Genomic DNA, 18,286 nt, shown 5'->3' with positions numbered 1-18,286 from the left:
TACATTCCAAGATATCAATTTGTAATCCATCATGGTGCAAATTCTTTATTTTCTCCATAAAATCTACGCAGTTCCTGTGTGCTTGGAATTGTAATCCTTTTCCCTTGAAGTTCAAAGCTCAAACCTTCAGGTATTATCCATCTATATCTTATTTCGTTGTCACATAATTTTTCTGTCAATTTTTTGTATGCATTCCTGTCAGTTAACACTTGTCTTGGCAACACTTTCATAATTCTTATTCTGCTACCTCCCACTATCAATGTCTTTTCAAAATTTTTGTTTATGATTTTTTTCCCACCATTTCTTTTGTCATAAATCTTATCACCACATCTCTTGGCAGATTATTCTTTTTTGCATAGAGTGAATTCACCCTATACATATAATCATACATATTTCTATTCCCTTTAGGATCTTCCTCCAAAAATTCTGCAATTATTTTTATTATATAGTCTTTCAAATCAGATTCTTCATCCTCTGGTACACCTCTCAAACGAATCTGTGTCTCCATCAACTTACAGTCATGTATTATCACCTTTTCTTGTAATTTTAACAAGGTGAAATCATGTATTTTCACTCTCTCTTTCACTTCTTGTACTTTTTTTGTTATTACTACATTCTCATTTCTGAGATTCTTTATTTCTTTTTTAAATTCTTTTCTTGAGTCCTCAATATCCTTTCTTATTTCTTTTTTGGAGGCAGTTATCATTTCTTTCACCCCTTTCATTATCCTAGCCTCCATTGCATCAAGTTGGGCTTGCATTTTCTCCATTGAAGCAGACCTAGTACGGATTTGCTTCGGATCTGACATGTAAAAAAGATCAAAAAATTTTATCTCACCAAATTAAATTTGGACCATCAGGTTTAATAGAGTGAAGCTTGCCCTTTCCAATGAACCCAATCTCACCATTCTCTGAGCCTCCCAGGCTCAGATATTAATATTTAAAGTTTTTTTATTTTCCCCAAAATGGCGGTTGCGACTTTTGCTTCATTTTAAAAAATTTTCTTTGTTCCCCTTTATCCAATTCAAATCTTCTTGACCACTGTCCAATAGTCCTTATTTTAAAATTGCCAACTCAATTAACTTCACCAATTTTTATTGTCCCAGTCACTTTAAAAATGTTGTTAAAACTTTATCCTCACAGCAATGGTCGCCACTGTTTCTCTCTGATATTATAATCCTAGAGTAGGCTGTTTAGTTCTCCTGCTTCTTTCTTCATCCTCTGGTACTTCCTGCTTTTCTTAACCACTGTCCAATAGTCCTTATTTTTAAATTGTCAACTCAATTAACTCCACCAATTTTTATTCTGAGCAAAAGTGTGAATGGTACTTCCTGCTTTTCCTACCACCAAGTCTCGTTTCACTGGTAGAGAAATCTCGCAATGTCTGACGCACTTCCTGTGTTGATTGTGAGTGCTTCAGATCTATGATGATGAGGCTACTTCCTCAACTGCAAATAGACCAAACAATAAATTCCTTTCTCCTTTTAGCCCTGACTCTTAAATTTACAAAGTTCAAATTTGTAACAAACTTGCTACCAAAATATGTGGCATATAGGGTGCTGGCCCTCTGGTGATGCTACTTGTTACAAGGCAAAAGAGCAGATTAGTGCCTTCCCTTCTGAGCAAAAGTGTGAATGGTACTTCCTGCTTTTCCTGCCACCAAGTCTCATTTCACTGGTAGAGAAATCTTGCAATGTCTGACGTACTTCCTGTGTTGATTGTGAGTGCTGCAGATCTATGACGATGAGGCTACTTCCTCAACTGCAAATAGACCAAACAATAAATTCCTTTCTCCTTTTAGCACTGTCTCTTAAATTTACAAAGTTCAAATTTAGCCCCTTTTCTTCTCCTCCTCTCAAGCTTCCATTATATCCAACTCCCACCTTTTAATTTCATTTTGTTTAGCTTTAAATAGTCCAGGAGTGAAGAGATAGCAATCGATACCTTTTTTTTTTTGTAGTTTATCCAAATCGACACCAGTTTTTTGTAGAATAGATGTTTAAAGTTGTAAAAGAAGATTCGGATCTTGTCGAGTTTAAGTCAAATGAATGACTCTGGAAACTTCTGCAGATGATGAATATGCAATTTCTCTCCGGAGATCCCTCAAAGCCTCAAAAGAACCCCCTCTGGGACTCCCTTTCAGCCAAGGTAAGTCTCCTCAAAGTATCTGTGCATATCTTGGACAATTCTCTAGCTGAGAAAAGTAGGCAGAAGGCATTAATTTGCCTTTTACTACCCCAAACAGAAGTGCCAGCCTGCCCCGAACAGAAGTGCCAGACTGCTCAGCTCGCCATTTTCTGATCCCAGAAGTCATATTTACGGTATTTATTCTGTATCCAGAAACAGCTCTCAGTGTATATCAGCAAAGTGGAAGATGGCTGTTTTAAGAGTTGAGGCATACCTGGGTACAATTCAGAGTTAAAGAGAAGTAGAATTTTGGCCTTCCTGCTCCTATAATGAAAGAAGGCATTCTAATTCAATGGCACTGCATACACTATGGATTAGCCAATTTAGTCTCTGTAGGCAGAGAATCTCAGGCAAGACAACTGTATAGACTACTTCTGTCATTTGCTGAAAACTCAGTGAAGAATCTATGTGAATCCCAGTTTGCACCTAAAGCTCATATTCCACAGCACACAAACCATTTAAAGCAGCTGCCTCCATGTGGTGAGCCAGCCATGTGGCAGGCATAATGTGAATACTAACCTGGAGATCCCATTATCTAAGAACAAATAAAGAAGACTGTGCCTGAGGCACTGTGCAGTGAAAAGTGTGTGCATGTAAAATGTACAGTGATATTTTGGTACTAGATATTTGCATTTATTTTGGAACATACCTTCAGGCTACAGTTTTCATTAAAACAGTAGCACTATATAAAATTACTGCACACAGTATTAAAAGTTTACCAGTGTACTACAACCCTTCAACAATGTCTTCTAGCTTAATGTACAGTAAAGTTCATCACAGAGAGAGAGAAAAATCTGAAATGGAAAAATGTTAAAATATCAAAATGAATGCCATGCTGGCAGGTTTCCCAAACATTATGAAGCTGTTACACAAACCTCAATATAATTGTATCTGGCCATTTTATTCATCCGAAACACACAGCAAACATATTTGGTTTTAAAAGGGCTGCAGGAACTTGAGCTAGAGCCTTAATGAGATTTGTTTTAGTGTCCTGAGAAGGTGAAGTTATGAAGACTGTTGTAACAAACTTGCTACCAAAATATGTGGCATATACGGTGCTGGCCCTCTGGTGATGCTACTTGTTACAAAGCAAAAGAGCAGATTAGTGCCTTCCATTCTGAGCAAAAGTATGAATGTGGTCACTGCATTGTTTCTTCTGCATACATTCTTCAGTACAATCTTTCCCCCTTCAAAAAGAAGGAATAGGAACTCTTTTGTTCCGTTAGAGGTCATATGTATGTTTATTTTAGAGTTATTTCTTCTAACTTATGTTTTGTGTTCTTTATGTCTGATTGTAATGACTTCTGGCTATATGCAATAAATGCTATTTGTACCCTTTGTTCATGGTGCATGACACTTCAGCCTTGGTGACCTCTGTGAGGATAGAAAAGCAGATTACAAGCTTTATAATAAAAATAAATAAGACCAGCACATCTGTTGATAATACATGGCAGCCGGACCAGGAGATCTAGGTTCAGTTCCTGTGGTGTAGCAGACTGAATATCTGACTTAGGAACTGGGAAATGCAGGTTCAAATCCTCACTGTGCCATAAAGTTTTCTGGGTGACCTTGATCCACTCACTGTCTCTCAGTCTATCCTACCTCATGGAGGTGTTGTGAGAGTAAAATGGAAAGGTACGGAACCTTGTACAGCTCCCCAGGGCTTTTTTTTGTAGAAAAAGTCCAGCAGGAACTCACTTGCATATTAGGCCACACCCCCTGATGCCAAACCAGCCAGAACTGCATTCCTGTGAGTTCCTGCTAAAAAAAAAAGCCCTGCAGCTCCCTAAGCTCCTTAGAGGAAGAATAGGATAAAAAAATAGTAAATGACTAAATAGCCGTACAGCTCACTCAGTGGCTTTACAGTCTCAAAGTTTAATTTATCTCAAGTATTACTCTGAGAGAAACCACATGCATTCCAAGCATGCACTAATTATTTTAGTTATGCACACAGCTAAATACTAATCTTGCTTATTGAATAAGCACTGCAGTACAAAAGACTTGTTCACATCTATGCAAATACCGTTTTGCTCTTGATTCAAGAGTAACAATTGTGAATATAGGAGCATCTTCCAATCATAAGGTGAAGTAAAATCTTGTGGTAGCTGTTTTTATCCTCCAATGAGCCTAGCCAGTGGCATAGGTGTTTTTTAATGGAAGCCATTAACTAGTAAACTTAAATTAATGCAAAACCTATTTAAATTTAAATGTAAAAATTCTAAATCTGAAAATATCAATATGGAATAATTCAATTGTTTCCTTTAAAAATCCTGGAAACCTTTTTATTGTTGTCAGAGATGTTGGATATGAACAAATCCACTTGGGTGGAACCAAAAATAAGTATCATTTTCCTCTTAGGATCAGAATATAAGAATCAATAATCTGTGCCCACCATCGTAAGCCAATTACGTAAGAATATCTCCTTTTGTAAATATTTTGGATATGATGTGTAAAAGATTCACAAAAAACAGAAAACAATATAGTTACATGATCATTTAGTATTTCAAAATATTAGGATGTTAACGCTAGAAGTTACTGGTATAAATAATCCTTAGTACAAGAAAACAATCTTCCATTAAAATGAATTGGTAGAAATGACTAATCAAAAAGAACTTTTGAAATCAATGGACTATCATTCCAAGGAAATGACACTCTCCCAAACTACATTCACATGCATTGCCAGTAATCTGATTGCTTAACTGTGACTTGTAGTTCAATGTATGAACAGATTCCCTAACATGGGACATGACGTTCCCCCTGCCCAGTTTGTTCCTGTGAGAGAAAGCTTGCTCTCCAGTACCCATTTTGCTCCCTTTCTGCCTGATCAAATATTTTTCCATTGCTGTTATTACATTTCAGCATTGTCTGAGAAAGAAAAATACATTCTCTGTAGTCCCCTCCATTATTTGTCCATGCCTGTGGAACAATATTAGGTTTCATGTACAAGACATAAAGAAAAATTCATTAAAGAAATGTACAAGTTAAGCAGAAACAGGTGGCAGAATGATGGCTTTGGCCTTCTGTGATCAGAGCTGAGTCTCTTTATAGTTTTAATCTTGCCCTGGCAAGACCTCAACATTTTTATTCTAACAATGGGCGAGACCACAAATATTTGCATCAGGTTTTGAATAATGGCAAAAGATATGCAAAGATAATTTTTGAAGTGGTATTGAAAATCTAGAGGTAATAAGATATTGGAAAAAAGGCATAGTCTTTCACAAAAGTGTTCGTGTTGGGGTTGCTAGGTCTCTATTGGAAAATACCTGGAGACATTGGGGGTAGATCCATAAAAGGGTGGAGTTTGGGAGGTGGGTAGAGAGAAGGGCTTCAGCATGGTACAATGTGGGTCCACCCTTCAAAGCAGCCATTTTCTCCAGGGCTGCTGATCTCTGCCAGCTGGAGATCGGTTTTAAAAGCAGGAGATCTTCAGGCCCCACCTGGAGGCTGGTAACCCACTTTGTGTGTGTGTGTGTGTGAGAGAGAGAGAGAGAGAGAGAGAGAATTAAATTAACCCCCAACTTTTATGCTACCCATTGTTGGTCTTACTTTTTATAGTTACACAATACTATGGCAACTATGGTAGTCAGACAGACAGAAAAGCACAGCAAAAGCTGGTACCTAGCTGTTCAGAATTATGACAATTACCATGACACAGGAAAACTGATTCAGTAACAGTAAGTAGATCATAGTATGATGTAGCAGCCATTTCATTACATGCCCACAATTTTCTAAAACATCCTAGCCATAACATGCATCTTAGACTGTGAATCTTTCATTTACACCTTTATTACTTACTAAAGGTTTATGAAGGGACTGGTTACCACCAGCCTAGTATTCCCATCTCTTCGTTGATGTGTAAGAGGACTCCATTGCCACTTTGATTGCTGATATCTTTGTGAACTATTCTCAATAAATGTAGCTCTTGGGGTTTTTGCAGTATGCAATTGTGTCCACTTGGGTTAAGTTCGACTCTCCTTCTCATCTTTATCTGTTAAACTATTGATGATAAAGATTCACTATTAAACTCAACAGAACTTAATAGGCCTAGCGGAGCAGACTAGCAGCAGTCAGAGGGATGCCAGCCTACATATCCTTTTGGCCAACCACAAAATGACTCTGATTTGAAGAAAGATTATGCCCAAAGAACATTTTCTCCTGATCACGCACCATAAGGGAAACCAGTAAAAACAACAGATGGACAATAACTTTAATTCTGATTAAAGAAAACAATTATAAGCTCTTAAAGTATGAAAAGAAACAAATGACATTTGGGGGTTCAGGCAATTTTCAATGACATCAGTTCTAGGGCGGCTGCACCCAATAGAAGCAACAATAAGTTCTGTCCACTTGAATCTTTTGTGCCAAATGTTGTAATGTGAGTTTCTACTTTACATCTCCACATGAAGAAAATGTGAAGCAAGTTTCCTTTCCTTCCTTTCTTAGGATTATTGTCTAGGCAGATACATTCCAAAGATACCTATGTGGAGATGAAGACACTGACTGTCAGCACAGCTATCCTGGCTTACAGTAAAAAACCAATTCTTCTTGAACTTAGCTAGCGTATATACTGAATACTGATGTAACATTATTTTATTGGTGAGGCAACTCTGAAAATATACATGTTTTTCTGTTCCAATTAATCATTTGCTCTCTACAAATGAGCACAGGGGAAAAAATAATTCTGAGAATGTGCAGGAAGACCTGGTTATGAAGAACACTAATTGGCTTACACTTGTATATTTCGCATCCAGTTTCCCTTCATACACACAGTCTGTCCGAAGGATAGGATGGGGTCAAGACTGGCTACTGAGCCAGCACTGATTCGTCTGTCTGCCATTTATATTAAAATGTGTGGGAAAAACCAGGACATCCTGTAGGAGAAAACTCCACTGTGAATCCTGTTTACACCCATCAAAACCTTTTTGTTTGTGTGGGTCCCACTCCTTTATTACCCAACAGAAAGATATCAAGGAAGTGGTGTACTGGGTTGTGATGTGAAAACAGTATTTTAATAAAAATATTTGATGAACTGCCCCAATTAACTTTATATTTATAAAAAATTGGTTTTCGTTTTGGATGCCAAATGATATTATCTTTGCACAATCATTCCACTGTTCATAAATTTTGGCAAAATAAACAATCACCATTCACTAAGTGTAATGTGGCAAAAATGGACTTGTATTCCAAGTATGCCAGTGCTCTGTGCAGGAATTTCTTAATGTATAGTCTTTCACATCTGGATCTGTGCAGCAATGACAAGCCTGTCTCTCAACTGAGGAATCTGCCAGTTGCATCCAACCAGCAACTGAAAGCAACTTTAATTAAAAATTATCTATAGTACACTTCAAAAGAAGAACTTTCCCCAGGTGTTTGAAAGATCAAAAGAAGCCTGAACTTCTTTCAGCTGCCCAAGCCAAGGGCAAAATAGGTAGAAGCCAGAGTAATGCTGAGAATGCTGCAGTATTGCGGGGGGTAAGAGACTGACAAAAAAGCAAAATGAAGTACACCTAAATAGGTTTGTCATTTCAACTTGTACCTAAGGAAGAGAAAAGTAACCCAGAGATGCTAAGGAGATTTGTTTTATTTTTAGAGAACCTATCGATGTATTTCAGTCTTGCTGATGTTAAAGAGTTTTTTTTTTTCATTTTTATCTCTTTTTATAGCAAACAAGTTATTTTTTAACATTCTTTTCCTGTGAAAAAGCTTGGAAGAGAAAAGCACCACTGATAAAGAACAGCAAGCTTAAAACATGAACACATGAAGCTGCCTTATACTGCATCACCTTGGTCCATCAAGGTCAGTATTGTCTACTCAGACTGGTGGCAGCTCTCCAGAGTCTCTGGTAGAAGACTTTCACATCATTTACCACTGGATTTTTTTTTTTTTTTTTAACTGGAGATGCTGGGGATTAAACCAAGCAGATGCTCTACCACTGAGCCATGTCAGGCAATCCTAAAAAAAAAAAAAAGTCATCAGCAACTTAAATGCTTTCTAGTTTCCCTGCCTCCCTGTATACTGGTATGAGTTTCTGGATTGTAGATCTAATACTGCCTGGACAAGTAGCTCCAATAAGAATATTTGTTTTAATTTCCTAGTAAATGAAAATTGTTTAATCTGCTTTCCCGGAAGAAAAAAAGTCCCAATTACATACACATGGTTAGTCTTGTAAGGAAACACACAGTGCAATCCTAAACAGAGTTACCCTTTTGTAAACCTATTGATTTAGAATTGCACTGACAGAAATGGAATGAGTTTGAGAATATTATGAAAGAGATTGTGCAAAGAATTAAAAAGAGAAGTTGGGGAAAGGAGACGGGGTGATTGCCACTCCCCTAGTTGGAAGAAAAGTCACTGCATCCTCTTAAGTATCTGCCATGTTCAGATTACCTTTTCACATTAAATAAAAGACATTGCATCCAGGATTATGGGATCTCAGAATGGGCTTTAACTGGATTTCTTTATCAGAGCCCCCAATCTGACAAAATCAGTACATCCATTATTGCAATTGGATAAATATTAGTTCACTTGGGTAACTATCACCCTTCAAAACCAGAAATCATCCGTTCTTCCCACAGAACGCATCATTTAATTGAAATTTTATTTTAAAATGTATGCCCCATATATGGTCATTTAAACAGCAGGTTTCCCACCATTCCCAGAGAAACAAAAATTCTGCACTGTCCGTTTTGAAACATATGCGAAGGCCAGTGGCTAAACAAGCACTGCTATTCCATAAGTGCACAATAGTCAGCAATACTGTGCATTTTTTTTTATAATGCTTGATCATTTTTGTTAAAACATTAAATTAACAACTACACTGCAATTGAAGTAAAGTTTTCAAAAATAATAAAGGATAGAAAAAGAAGAGGGAAGATAAAAATTAAGATGCAAAGGAAGAAACAAAAAAAGGATCTGTACTAATCAGTACCACAGAACCACCTTCTTATTGTAGCTTTTTTAGTCCTTATCCAAACACCAGAAGGGGAAGGAGACAAAACAAGAAATCCATTCCCAAATACAGTATTCAGGCTTTAGTGTGAAAATAAACCTCATCTATGCATCTTTCCAAATGAATATTTCAGTGGCTTTGTATTAGTAGTTCAACTTGTGTTATGTATGCTCTGCACAGTCAGGTTCTTTTCATCCTTGGAGACCCAGATATAAAAATATGGGCTCTGAATCATCCCACAGCTGTGAGACTGCACCCAAAACGCTTCCCATGCTTTAGTTCTAAACATGCTATTTTTCTTGTTTAAATATAAGCTTCTCTCCCACCTTTTTCTGTAGCACGTTTATTTGAATATATACAAACATAACTGATTGCACCATCTGGGTTTTCCCCTCTTTAGCATTAAAAAAAAAAAATCACTGGATATGCATGGAGTTTACTGTTCAAATTGCACCAGCCACTTCCTTTATTTTATACACTTTTTTCTGCAGTCTCTTCGAAACAGAATAAAGCAAAAAGGGTTTTTTTATTTCAGCATCTGTCTGCCTAACATATCTCCATAAAGGTTTACAGACTTGTTGCTAAAAGAAGATCCATATAACTCCTTCTCCTATTTTACTGCCAAGTGTTCCAATACTTTCTTTGCCCATCCCCTTTTGCCCTTCAAAAAAGCAACTAGATTGTTCATGCAGTCAAACCTGGTAAAGAGGCATATGTTGGTGAGAGCATAAGTGACCAAAAGAGAGAGAGACAGCTCAAGTGAAATTGGGTTCATTGTTCATATATAATCAAAAGAGCCAGCCAGCACAGTGTGCTATTTGTTGGACTAGTATCCAGGGCTTCTTCTTTTTTGTTTGGTAGCAGGAACTCCTTTGCCTATTAGGTCACACACCCGTGCAATTCTCCAAGAATTTACAGTAGGCCTTGTATTAAGAGCCCTGTAAGCTCTTGGGGGTTTGGCTACATCAGGGGTGTGCGGCCTAATATGCAAAGGAGTTCCTGATACAAAAAAAGCCCTGAGAAACCGAGGTTCAGACCGCCAGTCTGCCATGAAGTTCATTAGATGACTTTGGAACAATCAGTCTCTCTCATCCTAATCTGAGTGATGAGCATGTATTCAGAATATGTAGTCACAGACATATTTAAATATGTTAGTATATTTAAATATGTTAGCATATTTAAATATGATGCAGATCAATTTAATTAATTAAATAAGCTAGTTAAACCCAAGCTGTTGGCTTGTGTCTTCTTTGAATGGTTACCTGGGGCAATTTCATTATTCTGCATGTTCTGAATATATGCCCATTGATCAGCAAACATTCCTACCATGGCGTTCTCATCTATTATAACATTTTAGTTTTGCCTGTCCAACAAGATGCTTGGGGTGATGGACAAAGTCTCTCCCCCCCCCCCTTTTTATCCTTCCAGTAACCATGCAAAATAGGCTAAACCAAAAAATCCCCCTACCAAAGCTTTGCTCTGTTTTTGTTTACTTGCAATGAATTTTTTATCAAACAAAATTTTAGCTGGTTTGAATGGGAGAAAAACAAGCTATAAGTGTTATAAATAAACAATATAAGGATTTCAGCAGTGGTCTTGTATCTACCACACCGCATCAGGTCAGCCAAGCAAATCATGAGAAATCCAGTTTACATCTGATCTTAATGCTGTTGAATAGGATGTAACAGAACTTAAAATATAAGAGAAGAAAACAAACTAAAGAATCCAACACAAGGGAGATAGCTAACCTTCCATATCTCTTCTGACACTGCATTTGACCTCCCACTGCAGTTTCCTCCCTATCTATGTATTCAGTAGTACAGGGAGCCACATGACATTTTCAAGTAGACTTGTGGGCTGTACATAGAACTCACTTTCACTCATACTGACCTTCCAGTGGTATCTGTATTAGGAGCACAGCTGCCAGAGGTCCTCATTATGCAGACTTACACATTCTTCATTACTTCAATGAATCATCTGCCAAGCTGCTCATCTTGCACACCTCCTGTATTTTTGGGTTTGCATGCCATCTGACAGGCAAGTCTCTACTTAGAATTAGGCACAAAAGGATCCCTTTCAGACAGTTAATTTTGAAACTGTATTTCTTCCATGGCTTTTTCCGAGCTCCAGGCCACTCAGCCATTTTTAATCCACATGAATAAAGTATCGTGCGCACACATCCCTAGACTGCCTATATTTGATGTGTACATGAATTTTGAAAGATGTTAAAGGCTGCCCTGCAAGTGGTCTTAGACTATGTAAAATATGGATTTCTCTTTGGGGAACCGTCCTAAAATAACACCATGTACAAAATAATTCCAGAAGAATTTCATCTAATTTTTGTCTCTGTGTTGTCCACTGAGGCCTTTGTTAGGCAGAATACATTTTCCTGCAACCTTTTCCTGTCGTTTTCTCTGGATCTAGATTTCATTTTCTTAACATGAAAAATTAATTCCTTGAACTCAATAAAATATGATTATATTATGATGAACAATGTGAATCCTGCACATTGAAAACATTGCCAAACACTCACATATATTGAACATGACAGCAACCATTTAAACCCATTAAAGTGTGACCTAAATATTAAAATCTTAATTATTGTTTGTGAGTTTGTATTTGCAATTTTTACTGCTGCCCTTTTTAGGAAAGGATCGAAGATGGCAGGGTGTGGAAAAAAAACTTATATGGTCATTTGTTGAATGTTTAAAGCCTTTTTTTGGAATGTGTATTAGTAAAGAAACCAAACAAGATGCTAATGGAAGCTAGGGGTGTAAGCCAAAAAATGTTTCTATAATTTTAGATCTGAGCTTTGGGGGGGAGGGAATTTTCAATGTGATTGCTTATTTTCAGTTGTGCCATTACCAGTTTGGGTTTCAAAGAGGTTCCAGATTCCAGAGATTGGGACCTTTATTTCAATGTGGAATGTATGCAAGGATCTGGGGCAGATGTTTATAATGATAAGGACACTAAATTTCCACAGAACACAGTCCTCTGGGTAATCTAAAGACCCCTAAATGTCAAGCAGCTTGAAGAAAGGGATATGATTTTAAAGACTCACAAAGTAGGTGATTCTCTGCAGTCACATTTCTCTCTACGGATTCCTAAAATGGTGGTCCAGCAGCAGCCTAGTTGGAGGGTTCTGGCAGCCACAATATTGAAGTGGGGGAAACCCTGTCTGTGTTCATTTCATTTTCCTGCTCTTAAACTGACCAGCAATTTAAAAAAAATATTCCAGGAGCATTTTGTGTGATCCCATATTTTCGTTTCCATTCCAGAAATTCATGGTAATGATCCAAACCAGTTATTCCGTGTATATCTTCACCTCAGGAATTTCATAATGCACAGCCCTAATGGAAGCTTTAAAAGTTTATTTAACCATGTGTAAGTGTTGGGGAAATGAGGAGTGCAGGAACTTTTTCATGCCCTCCCAACTTCATTGTGCTCATTTGCAAGTGGATGTTGCTATTCTTACACAGTAAAAATCCAGTTGCAAAGCACATTATTTAGTGTGTGTGAATGTGCCCGAAGACAGTTGCTCTAAAAACCCTCTTATTTATTTAATTTCAATCCCAAATGTAAATTCATTAAAACATCTGGTAGGTTGCTTGAATACCCAATAAGAGTGCACTGTAATTTTATAAAGAATATATCCTGATTATTCTGTTAAGTCCCATAACACATGGTAGTTGGCCAGAACAACAAGGAGCAAGAATTCACATATAAAATACCTTTTCCCATCCATAGGAGCTAATGTAACTGTCAATCAATTCTGTGATGAGCATCTGACACACATTTCTGATGTATACAACAAAACTCAGCTGTTTTCTTTCTATATCTTAGAGCCAAGAAGGTCAAGGAAACTCAGGAAGAGCTAGGGTGGCTAAGAGTCCAAGAAACTAGGTTCTGATACTCTGTTTAAATTTTGATATTATATAAACATTCCCAAAGCCAAAAGTCATGTGAGGCAAAAAGACACGTACAGTGGTATCTGTACCAAAAGCATCCTAAAGTCTCCTGGGAAACAGAACCAAAGTTTTAATTACAGAAACTTACTACTACTACTACTGCAGAAATTGAAATAGCATATGTTTAGCATAGGCAGATGACTGAGCCTTAATTCTTCAACAATAAGTCAAGTTCTATTCCTTCAGTTACATTTCCAATAATCTACCTGCACATGCTTTCAGCACAATACTTGATCAGCTAGCTGATGGTGGAGGTTTGTAGGAGAAAGCAGACAAGAGTAGCGTTCTCCTCTAAAACTACTCTCCACCCATCCCTTTTAGCTAGCTGACTCTGGGGAGGCTTGGAGAAGGAAACCTAGTAGGTTTTGCAGGTTTTTTGCACCAAGGGAAGACCTCATGCTCACCATCAGTGGTGGCTGAGTGAGGGAGCTGGGAGTGGAAAGGCCATACTGCGCACTGTCTGTTCCAAACTCCCATAATGGTCCTTGCACTACTAGCATTCCCTCACCTTGCTGCTTGCATTGCTCCTACATTACTGTCTTCACCACCACACTCCTTATCATCTCGCCTCAGTGCCTCATTCCTGCCCTTTCCGCTACATTTTCCTCCTCCTGTTCCTGCTTTCTCCCCTTCCTCTCTGCTGATCCTGGTTGTAATAACTGCATGAGATCTTGGTCAGTGTGGGTGTGTGTTTGGATTTTGGGTGCGTTCCTTTAAAAAAGCTTCAGTGCTTTGAACTTTGGACTTTCTCAATTTGGGGGTTCATCTGGGTGTGTACAAACATTTCCCTGAGTTATGGATGGCCTACTTGTGCATATTTTTTGCTCTGCACTTTGGGTATATGTTTAGGATGAGATATATATAACTAAGTAAAAAAATGTATTGAAGAATGCAGTAATTAGAAATGAAACAGGAAACAGGCATGTTTCATTTGAACAAACAAAATTTAAATGGGTAATTTTAAAGCAAAGATATGAAATTGAGTAGTATCCCTAAAATTTATTTTATGTTTATTCTAAATTTTCTTCTCCTGACCCCACTACTTCTAAGTGGGTTTCCATGAAGTTTGACAAGGTCTCCGAGCTTAAGCAACTCTTATAACCTGCCAGAACAAAGGGAAGGTTAACAAATATATCCCAATGACCATATCTAGTGCCAAATCAAATTAATCAGCTTTAATAAGCCACATTCAGATTCAACCCCCCCCCCCCCCCAGCCCATAACAAAAGTTTTAAGCAATATTAGGAGCAGCTCATCCACAAATGTTCCCCCATCAAGGCAAGGCCAAGTCATCACTTTTTTTTTTTTTGCCTTTTGTCTTTATTGACAGACACGAATTTGTGTGTCATCCTTGTGCAGGGGCCATGCTAATCTTCTCTGTATCGTTCCAATTTTAGTATATGTGCTGCTAATGTTCCTTCAGGAACCATGAAAAAAGACAAACCAGCATTCTTCTATCTTTAATGAAGTCTTCAATAGCCTTCTGGATAAGGTTTAAGATAAACAGACTGGGCATTTGCACTATAAATGTAACTGACAGTTATGCTAGTTTATGTGTAAACTGGTTTCATGCCAATTCTCATGCTTGCTTAGCAGTTCAGTGAGGGGAGTTTTTAAAAATTCAGATACAGAATTCATAGCACTCTATTGCTTCAAGTTGCTTCAGATAGACCTTGTCATATATACTGGTTTTAGACTGGTTAAAAGCTGGAAGGTAAATAGGTAGGGTTGCCAAGTCCAATTCAAGAAATATCTGGGGACTTTGGGGGTAGAGCCAGGAGACTTTGGGGGTGGAGCCAGGAGACATTAGGGGTGGAGCCAAGATCAAGGCTGTGACAAGCATAATTGAACTCCAAAGGGAGTTCTGGCCATCACATTTAAAAAGACCGCACACCTTTTCAATGCCTTCCTTCCATAGGAAATAATGAAGGATATGGACACCTTCTTTTGGGGCTCATAGAATTGGACCCCCTGGTCCAATCTTTTTGAAACTTGGGGGGTATTTTGGGGAGAGGCACTAGATGCTATACTGAAAATTTGGTGCCTCTACCCCAAAAAGCATCCCCCCCAGAGCCCCAGATACCCGCAGATCAATTCTCCATGATTTTCTATGGGAATAAATCTCCATAGGGAATAATAGAGTTCCCAGCAGACATTTCCCTCCCCTTCCCCGCTTTCTGATGACCCTGAAGCGGGGGGAGGGTCTCCAAACTGGGAGATCCCCTGCCCCCACCTGGGGATTGGCAACCCTATAAATAGGGGTGCCAGCTCTGGGTTGGGAAATACCTGGAGATTTGGGGTGCAGCCTAGGGTAGGGTTTGGGGAGGGGAGAGACTTCTGCAGGATATAATACCACCAATTTCCAAAGCAGCCATTTTCTCCAGGGAAACTTATATCATCTAGAGACCATTTGAAATTCCTGGAGATCTCCAGCTGTCACCTGAAAGTTGGCAACCCTATATGCCCTGCACTTGTGGGAAATAGCTAACAGAAAGAGAAGATTAATCAAGGCTATAATATGTAAATCCAACCTATGCCCCAGTCTAATCTTCCTCACAGGGTAGCTGTGAAGCTAAAATGCTAGTCTGAGAACCTCAGAGAAATGATACAAATCTTGTCCCCTTCTGTGCTTCCTTAGCAACCAATTTCATACAAGCCTATTTACATCTGAGTAAACACTATCTAGGTGACTATTTGTATATTCTTTTCTTCAGCTGACCTTTTCTGTATAAATAACATATTTGAAACAAGCAGATATGCTCCCTTTTTCTCTTCCCACAATATCCCTATAGTCTGCTGACTAAGAACTCTCAAATTCTAGTAGGTCACTGTTTGTTTTTTTGCTCCTGATGGCAAAGAGTAACATTTTTTTTTTATGTTTCTGTTTGTTAACTTGCAAAATAATATGGCAGGCAGTGCAAACCTAAGCAGAGTTATACCCTTCTAAGCACAGTGAATTCAATGGCCTCAGTCTGTCTGTCTGCCATTCTATATTATGGTCATCTGCAGGGCTTTTCTGTAGAAAAAGCCCAGCATGAACTTATTTGCATATTAAGTCACACCCCCTGACACCAAGCCAGTCGGAAATGCGCTCCTGTGTGTTCCTGCTCAATAAAAGCCTGGTCATTTGACCAATCATAAAACATACTTACAAAAAATATGGAATGCTTCATAAATTTGCGTGTCATCCTTGTGCAGTAGCCATGCTAATCTTCTCTGTATTGTTTCAATTTAGTATATGTGCTGCTGAAGCAAGCAGAGTTCAGTGGTGTAACTCTGCTTAGGATGGAACTCTTAAATTCACAGAGAATTATTTGTAAAAACAAAGAGGAGCGAGGGGAGACTTAAAGCACTTCTCAGGCCTCTCTGGAGTCCAACTGTGGTTGCCAACAGGCACATTTCAATTCTCCAGCAAATCCAGTGATATAGACAGTTGCTTCCTCTTTCCTAGCACATATATAACTTAAAAGCAGTTGTTGTTTTTTCCTTCTAAGTTAAGAATGCTGCAGAAACCATGCTGTGAAATTATTGACTAGCCAAACCTCTAAGGGCAAATCCAAATATTAATAAATAACCTTATAGGAAGAAGGTTGAATACACTAAGGATTATCCCTGTGGAGATCGTAACAGCTATGGTAGAGGGTTCGTGAATTCACCTGCTGCCTTGTGACAATTATTCAGATTCATCTGATTACATTGGAGGGCAGTATAAAAAAGAAGCATGGGGCAGCTTGATGGGCAAACTTATTGCCACCATGCCCTGGGTTCGAATCTAAAAGATCCTGCCATTTTGCCAGCCCTGCAGGTGCCATTTGGGCCTAGCTTGCTCCAGGGCTATTTTAATGCTGCAAACTGCCCCTGCCCACAACTACACACAAAACTTGGGTTCTGATGTGTATGCAGACCAAAGTGAAGACTATTTGTGTGTGTTCCTGCCTGGCTCATTGGTGTCATAAGGACTGAGCTTGGGGACTTGGGAACAATGGGAAGCAGGAACCAAATACCTGTTGCCCTGCTCCAATCACGATCCTCTGGCTATTTTGAATGATCCAATGGCATATTAGAGTAGGGACCTTGAAATGTATGTAAGGGGCCTGTGGCCCAGTTCTTCAGTCTTATAGTGCAGCCCTATACTATAAGGTATCTAATAAAGAGCTGATTATCACTACCTCCTCACTTCTTCCATGCGATGAATCCAATATATTTTAGGTTTCTATGCATGTATTAAGTCACAAACATCTGAAATATTTCTGGGAATCCAGAATTCATGAAAGAGGATGTGGTGTGGTAATAGGCAAGTGATCTTCTCAACACTGGTTCATAGATTCAGCTAGGGATGAGGTCTGGTTTGTGAAGATCATTCCACCTCCAAGAGAGAAAGACAAACAGACAGACACATGCACACACCACAGAAACAGAGAGAGAGAGAGACAGACAGAGAAACAAGAGAATTATGGTAAGGGAATGGAAAATGCTTGCAATTGCAACCCTTGCTGCAATGGGATGCTTGCATATGTGGATGTTGAATCCCTTCACACTCTTGTACCCTGCTGACTGTTTGTATGGAATGGAGATCAAAGCCTTCACTGACTCATTGGAAAGAGCTCAATTTCATCCCTTTAAACATAATCAATATTCAGGAAGATGAGCTCACAGCCGATAGACCCCTTGAGGATATCCATGTAGGAGGAAAAGGAATTGTACTCTTAGGTGGTTGACATATTTTGATTTCCCTGTCGGTGGGGATTTTTTTTTAAACATTGTTTTGTGTATTTAATAAATGAGCAGAAAATAGAGTGGTGGGAAAGGGGTAACTAGTTATGTATGTGAATTCTTTAAAGTTAAGTATATTTCCCATCTGAGCATCCATCTACCCAGGTGTTCTGGAAAATATTTCTCTTTCATTTAAGCTTTATATCATCTTTCATCACTGTACAGTTCATTCAAGTGCAATTTATTGTGGAAAGAAAAAAATATCTCCAGCAAACTATTTTCAAGTCCATCCATGTAAACACAAATATAATTACATTATAGATAGGGTTCTTGGAATTCAATCTATTTGTAAATGGCGCAAAAGTAAAAACAGAAAGAAACAAGCTTGCAAGGTGTGGGTGATTAGTGTGGAAATTGCCTGTAATTATAATGCAAAAACAGTGAATCAAACCTTAGCCCCTTGACAGCAT

The 18,286-nt window shown here is 38.4% G+C and overlaps 2 non-coding genes across 2 annotated transcripts; both read right to left on the bottom strand.

Annotated features, from left to right (window-relative positions):
• Window positions 1–14,417: 14,417 nt before the first annotated feature.
• LOC132577684 (U6 spliceosomal RNA) lies at window positions 14,418–14,520 on the bottom strand. Its single transcript, XR_009555840.1, has one exon. It is a non-coding gene; the product is annotated as a U6 spliceosomal RNA (small nuclear RNA).
• A 1,736-nt stretch (window positions 14,521–16,256) lies between these two features.
• Window positions 16,257–16,358, bottom strand: LOC132577683 (U6 spliceosomal RNA). Its single transcript, XR_009555839.1, has one exon. It is a non-coding gene; the product is annotated as a U6 spliceosomal RNA (small nuclear RNA).
• Window positions 16,359–18,286: the final 1,928 nt, after the last annotated feature.

Source organism: Heteronotia binoei, chromosome 9 (assembly GCF_032191835.1).
Source record: "Heteronotia binoei isolate CCM8104 ecotype False Entrance Well chromosome 9, APGP_CSIRO_Hbin_v1, whole genome shotgun sequence".
NCBI classification, from domain to species: domain Eukaryota; kingdom Metazoa; phylum Chordata; class Lepidosauria; order Squamata; family Gekkonidae; genus Heteronotia; species Heteronotia binoei.
The sequence above is the reverse complement of the archived record's forward strand: the minus strand, read 5'-3'. Positions and strand labels throughout refer to the sequence as shown.